General features: G+C 33.1%; 1 pseudogene; it reads right to left on the bottom strand.

Moving 5' to 3' along the window:
- Window positions 1–1,038: 1,038 nt before the first annotated feature.
- LOC120579629 (DNA topoisomerase 1 alpha-like) lies at window positions 1,039–7,563 on the bottom strand (annotated as a pseudogene).
- Between the last annotated feature and the right edge of the window lie 487 nt (window positions 7,564–8,050).

The raw sequence follows: 8,050 nt of genomic DNA, 5'->3' as shown, positions 1-8,050 counted from the left end.
TTTTTTTTAATAAATTTGTATAGTGTTTCATATTTTTGTTATAATACTTTTAATATTTTGTTTAAATAAATCTTTAAATGAAAAATTGGTTTAAACAACTTATATTAAAAAGTCATTTCAATTATTCCATCCTTCTGCTGCAACTTTTTGCGGAAAATAAAAATTTAAAAAAATCTTTAAAACAAGAAGCTATATCAAATAGCTATTTATGAAAAATTGTTTTTGAAAAGAAAAAAAAATGTGATATTAATTATTTAAAATCTTTAACAATGAATATTTAAGTTAGTGAATCCTAAAAAATTTCTTTTAACTTATGACAAGTTTGAATTAACATATAGTACTATTTTTTCAAAGTTTTCAAAAAACTTATTTTTAGAAATACAAATTGTTTTAGGATTGATACATGAGTTATGGTATCTCTTCATGCATGCTAAGTTTCAGGGCCGATCCATAAATTTCTCTCCACTTTCAAAATCTCCAGATTATCCATTGGTATACTGTGGCTCTGCCAGGGACTTGGATGAAACAAGGTATGGATGCAAAATCTACTTAGCAATGAATGAAAAAAACATTGCATGCGTTTGATGAAATCACGGTGAACTTACGTGTTACCATGATTTTTTCAAACTCACAATTAATCCTAAGATATACTTAAACTTGTTAGGCATAATAATCAGAAGCAAGGTCAAATTATTTTTGTGAAATACAGGAAAGGCAATCCAAATTCACTAGATAAGAAAAAAGTCAAAGGAAAGATTATCGTCTGTGTTGGCAGCACAGAAGAAGAGTATGGAACTGATTTGAAAATTGCCACATTGCAAGAGTCAGGTGTGATTGGTTTTGTTTATATTTCTGACCAAGAAGGAGCAGATGCTGATAATTATGGAGACTTCCCAAAAACAATCGCAACAACAAACATGCTGCCACAATCCATTATTGATGCTCCATTTACTCCTCCATTATTGATGCTCCCAACGGGGTGAAAGTCGACTTGATTCCAGATAAACTTCAATTTACAGAAAATAGCAAAACACTAAGCTACCAAATTATTTTCTCCTCCACACTTTAACCTCAATGAAGGAAGATTTGTTTGGATCCATTACATGGAGTAATGGTAAATATACTGTTCGAAGTCCTTTTGTATTAGCTGTGTAGATAAATGAAAAGAAACAATAAATAAATACAAGTTGAGTTCTTGTAGATGCCTACAAGTATGTTGTTTATGTTATTTACCCTTTTTTATAATAATTTAAATACGTGGTTAACAGAAAATAAAGTTTGGGTTGATATATTCACACAAAAAATAAAGTTTATTTGATGTTTAATGAAAGTGTCTGAGTTCATTGAGCATACTTAGCCGGAATTTTAAACGTAATGAACCATAATTTTCAAGTATATATTTGAAAAACATGGTCAATGAATATTATGTATATATATTTGAACTCTTGCCATTAAAAAAGAAATTTGAACTCCTGAAAAATCTTGTATATTAGAACATAGTTTGGATGATTATTGAGTATGTGTATATTTGTTGAACACGTGAAGATGGCACTCATTGGAAAGAACAAAGTTTGGTTTTGTGGATGAATCTTTCCCAACTCTGGTGGAGGATGAACCTCTTTGGCGTGTTATTTATTCTACGTCGATTAGTCATTCGAAATTCATTGTTGATTCGTTGAACATTAACAGATAGCATATCTTATTTTATCCCCAACCTTGATGTAAGCAATCACAGATGACAATAGCAATACAAATAAAATAAACAAGAATGAAACAAACAAAACTCTGCCTCATTTAACAATGGGCATCACATTAAATCATAAATATAAATCATGACATAGTCCATGAAGAAAAGGGACTGGGACAACTTACCGAAATTAGATTAGATGAAGACTTTGCAACAAAAATTTCCTCTGGACTTGTAAAATAAGGAAACAAAACTTATTTTTCATGTAAAAGGATGAATGGAAAAAGAAAGAACGTTACAGACTTGATAATTTTAATGTGTAAAGATAAAGATACTAAGGAAGCTGTATATTACGCTTCAGGATTAAAGTTCCTCCTGTCCTTCCTGTCCGAACACTTTAGAGGTGGCTTTTGTTTTTTTGCCCTTTCTAAATCTATTTTCAGCTCCTTCTAATTTGCCTACAATTAAAAAGTAAGACAGCTAGCTCTAAGTATATGGTTTTTTCCCTCTAAATTTCAAATAATACAAGCCAGTGACGAGAAATCCATTCACACCCAGGTTTCCAAATTCATTATCACCTGAAGTTCGTCGATCTTTTCGTTCAACTTCGAAATTTGTTCACTGTGAGATTTTGAAACACTACGTTGATGATTACAAATGATTGCAACCTGTTATGCAAAAGACACATCAATGCTACTTAGAAAATCAGGAAAACACACAACAATCTGTGCATGTTGATGAAGGAATCAAAAAGGAATTTCGAAAACTACCTGTTTATTTGCCTGCCGATGGACATAAACTTTTTCTGCAACATCTCCATCTTTAGTTTCCTTATTCAACTGTTGTCACATAATTCAAGGAAAACTAAATATAGGAATTCTAAAATTACAAGACAGAAAAATCAAGAATAAACCTTTAATTTGAAAACATAATAATCTCTTCTCAAAGAACTTTTTACCATATCATCCAAAGTGAATGATGCATTGAATGTACAGAAGACTTTTGCTGTCAGGTTGGGCATGAGTTCCTTAAGATGAGCATTTAATTTACTTGTATCCAGCTTGTCAAAAAGATCGTCTCCAGGGTGTTTGTCTGATAAGAGAGAAAAGCAGATACTTATTAGCCTCACATCCGTCTCATACAAAATATATCAAAAAGTAGAAGCAGTTTCCCACCTTTTTGGAACTTCAAAATGGCATTATAAACAGGAAGCTCCACCTCAACTGTATTTTCATACTTGATTGAATCTTTACCAAGAAATTCAAACTGCATTAAACCAAAAATGAAGCATGATCATTATAACCCCAAGTATTAGCAGTTAAAACTAGGCAACCAAAACATAAAGAAAAATCACATGTAAGGTACTGCAATTTCTCCTCCTAAACTAAAAAACAGACAAAAAAGTAGAAAGATATGTAAGTTCAATTACCTTCAATTTGTTGTGGCCCTGTGCAGTTACATTTTCTACTTTTAACGTGCAACATCCAACTGTGTCCGCTTCTTCATCATCCTGAGGAAATGTAAATGAGAAACAACTATATTTGATTTGCAAATGTCGAATCTTTTTGGACAATAAAGACAATGAAAAGAAATATGAAAGGTGCATGCTTGGATCCAGTTGTTTCTCAAATTCAAAGAATAATTTAGTTTAGCAACATCCATGTTAATCCAGTTCAATTGTCCAAACCTCTTACTTCAGTGGCAGGTTTTTCACATGGTAGAATAATCAACAACAAACAAAAGCCTTTTCCACTAGGTGAGGTGAGTTTTAAATACAATAAATAAATAAACAGAAACATACTAGCCATTGTAACTGGTTGAGAAAATTGCTTCGGTAAAATAGCAAGACCAGAAAGCTAAACTACTGAACAGATTTGATCAGACTGACATACCTCGAGAGATTCATAAAACAATAATTCAACTATGTGACAAAATTTCTTTTAATAGATATAATTGTAACTGCAGATTGTGCTATATTTTCCTCATTCATGTTCTGAATTACATACATTTGATCAAACAGAAATTAAACAGCTAGACCGTAACAGATACAAGCCACCGGAGTATGACAATGTTATATGCAATAAATAATTTTATTTTCTCTCAATGGAGAAAGTACCACATTATTCCACCTTCCAAATAGGGTTGGTAAAGAGTGTTGGATCTCATATTAGTATTGAGAGTTGTAGGTTCAAGACTTCATGAGTTCATGTACATAGTTAGCCAATTATCTAGACTAGAGAATCTCATACATGCACTTAGGAAGTAGCGAAGTTGTTAATCTCCTTTCATAAAGAAAAATTTTATTAATCTCCTTTTAAATGTAAATTGTAGTTATTTCTAAGAGTGTACCATAGAAGATTAACTGAGTGAAAACCCCTCAAGTACATTCACAAAAAATGAAAAATATACTGCCTTCCTACTTTTCACAGCTCTTTTAAACTATCGACAATTTAACTTATCCTCTTTTAGCACATCCATATATTACCGAGGAGGGGTGATTTGTAGTGAACAAATAAGCAATTACATATGCAGATATTATATTTGTACCTTCTCATTGCCGGCCCTCAAAGCTAGTTTGTCAATAAAATAAGTAGCAACGGCTATTTGCTGCTTAGTAATATATTTGCTCTTGAAACCTTTTGTATATGCAGCAGCCCTGATGTTCCCTATATAACTCTGCACACATATGTAAGGTATTCCATAATTAAACAGGCTCTTTTAAATATCATACATAATATGATGTGAAAATGCAAGAATTAATAAAACAAAGTGGAACGCACCTTCAACATCCTTGCTTTCTCATACTTTTCTTTGTCGCTCTTCCCTTTCAAGGAACTACTAGCTCCCAGCCACACATATTTGATTAACTTTGGGTCGATTGGGTCACACCACTTTGCTAGCCAGGTAACTGTATCTTCATGTGTTATCTTCCAACTGCCAAGGGGACACAAATCAATGGTTTCAGATGATAACAATGACTTTCAATTCATGGTATTAGTTTTATTTTCAGACTTGTTCATCAAGAAGTTTTTGAACAATGATACCTTTCACCAGGAATAGGACATTCGGGAATTGGTGCATACTTTCCAATATTAATTGTGACATCATGTGGAAGGATGCGTCTTTTCACTTTTCCAATCTAATAATATCAAATATATGTTGTTAAGTGCCAAAAACTTGTCAGATACTTGCAAAAAATCTTAAGAAACATAGATGTATGAAAATCATTCTCTCTGAAGTCAGTTTACATGTTTTTATTTTCAAAAGCAATTATTGTAACAACCTTGGGATGCTCTCCACGTCCAATGAACAATCCTGGAGGTTCAACTCTAAAACTTCCAACCTAAAAGATTAAACGAACAATTAGTCATAAAAAGAATCCCAGAGAAAAATTTTGAACTGGCAGTCTCATTAGGACATTTCAAAAGTAAAAGCTTAGATAAAGCTAAACAAGAGAAAAACAGATTCTTTTAATTTAAGAAAAACATGATTCAAATAAATCATGTAACAGGCTAATTCAAGATAAGGTAAAGTATATTCACAAAGCCTGGCAAATTCTATGGAAAAAACAGGCAACTTTTTTCAAGAAATACGGGGGAGAGTGTTTGGTTGGGCAGAGAAAGAGGGAGAGAAGAATAAACCTTCTCTTTAACGCCATCAACAATAGCCCACATGTATTTCTCTTCTTGTTTCATTTTTTCCTCCTTTAGGGCCTTCTTCTCCTGATAAAAGTAAGACAAAAGAGGGTCAACGCATAAGCACAATACATGAATAAAAGACACTAATGATCACAACTCTCTTTTCATTATTTTTGTCATTTACTTCTAATCACCACCTTCAAACTTCTCATGAACTGAAACATGTTATATAATTTTAATTTGAATGCTAATTTAGTTAAAGTTAGGTGTTACAACCTATTTTGCCTGTCACATGTTTTACATGCCTGATATCCTGTCCAATCCAATGTAGAATCTACAAATTTGAAAACCATGATTTGGTGACTACAGAACTAAACCAGCTAAATAGAAAATTTATTCTCAAAGCAACAAATATCTGCATGTGATGCTGGAAGCACACACAATGTTTACTGAAAATACAAATAATGCTTTGAACATTAATTTCTATTCTATCATTTTCAAATGAAATCATATGAAACAACTTACCGCTGAACTCATTTGTTTCTTCTTATCCTTTTCAATCTGGCACCAATCGTAAATCGGTGTAATGTCACAATCTTTTAAATTCTGAATCATGTGATTTTCTCCTAGCAACTTCCGCCAGTCATTCCAAAAATTAACCTTGAATATTTCGTTTTGACTGTATTTTGTATCGGTGACTGCAAACATTGTGGCAACCTGCATGTACATTCCACGTCCTTAGTATTATCAGAAACTCTACTTTTTAATATGAGAACTCTCACATAGAAATACTTGACTCACCTCAATTTCTCAAAAATTAAAAACAATATAAAAAAATAAAACTCTTATGATTTTGTTAGGGCCTAACTCAACCACACAAAACCGACTTGTAAGGCAAGAAATATCTATCACTTATAAACTCGATATCACGCTATATCACCTCCAATGTGAGACCCTCAATACCTCCCTCACGATCATGATTGAACATATGGAGCATGGCCAAGTAGCCCAATAACGGGTTTCAATAGGGATCAATCGTAGGCTCTGATATTTCTTCAACAAAAAAAAAAATAGTAGGCTCTGATACTAAAAATTTGGACAGAGCCTAACTCAACCACACAAAATAAGCTTGTAAAATGAGGAATATCTATCACTTATAAACACAATTTCCAAACAACATCACATCCAATGTGAAACGATCAATAAATACAAAACTAAAAAGCAAGAGCAGACAATCACCCAGAAACATGAAAACATTATTCATAAGCAAAATCCTACCTCCTCTTGTTCTGGGGTCAAAGTTACTGGCTTCCCTTTATAGAGAATCTTTACCCCATGAGGCTTGTAAGGAGGTGGGAAGATGACACCATTGTGAACCAAAGTAGTCCATTTTTTCTGCCCATCACCAGAGCTCAATTGATGTTTCGTAGATTTGACATGTTTTGATTTATTGCCTGATTTTTTTAACCTTGCCTTTTTCTTAAAAGATGGAGCATCAACCTTATTGACTTTAGTGTCATTCGTCAACTTCTTCGAGTAAGATGATTTATTGGCCAATTTGTTCATTCTTCGAGAAATAGGAATATCATCATCCTCCTCTTCCTCCTCAGCCTTCACATCACATTTCATCGTTGTTTGTTTAGCATTAATTGATGAAGCTGGATGTGAGAGTTTTGACTTCTTACCTGAAGAATGTAATGATTCAAATTCGTCTAGTGGTCTCTTAACAGACAGTGTAGATGCTTTTTCCTGTTTATCAGAGTCATCATAGTTAGTAATCTGTGACAACCTTGCTGATAAAGGAATATCATCATCAAAGTCTTCATATGATTTCTTGAGAACATTAGGAGTTGCTTTCTTAACATTGGCATTGTTCATCTTCATCCTAATAACACTCAATGGCATACTATCCTCCTCGTCCGCAGAATCTTCCCTTCTGTCTTCTTTAAGATGTTTTGTAGATGGGGACCTTGTATAAGTTTTGAGATTTGATGTTGATGCATTTGATATACCCACAGAAGATTCCACGGCAGAGGCCATAGCGGATCGGATAACCTTACCATTTTGTGAGCTAGAACTTTGGTCATTTGAAGAAAGTACGTTAGAGGTATTTTTATATGACCGTCCATCATGACTATGAGAAGTTGACTTCCTCGTATTTGAATGCAATTGATTACTCTCTGAGCTTCTTATAAATTTGTGCGACGTATTTAACTTACCAGAAGCCTCCACAGCCATGGTGCTTTTAATACAATTTCTGAAGGGAAAAGCAAGAAGTTGTAAATTAAAGGCAATTAATTACTAGGCTAAAATCACATAGCAAGCTTCAATGACTAGAGTGACAAATTACAAATTCTACATAACAGAGACTATAGTGCCGTTGTAGCAATTCTGATTATGATGTTAATTATACCTACTAATTATGAAGCATTCTCATAGCTATAAATTTAAAAATTAGGTAAATAAGATGAATTTTAGAAACAAAAATATAACTATGAAGGTAGGTATATATGAAGAAGAATAACATAGGAAATTTTCATGCAAAACGGAAACAAAATGCAGAAATAGGGTTAGCATAGCAACGACGAGAGTGAGGGAGGAAAGTTATCTATCTATGTCGCAACATAACCCTATTTCTTGAGTGACACGACAAAGCAAGCCTATTCGGAAAAAATTGGAAACGAAGAGAGAAAGAAGAGAAGAAAAGACTGACCAATGTGTTGTT

The sequence above is a fragment of the Medicago truncatula genome, chromosome 3 (genome assembly GCF_003473485.1).
Source record: "Medicago truncatula cultivar Jemalong A17 chromosome 3, MtrunA17r5.0-ANR, whole genome shotgun sequence".
NCBI lineage: Eukaryota > Viridiplantae > Streptophyta > Magnoliopsida > Fabales > Fabaceae > Medicago > Medicago truncatula.
The sequence above is the reverse complement of the archived record's forward strand: the minus strand, read 5'-3'. Positions and strand labels throughout refer to the sequence as shown.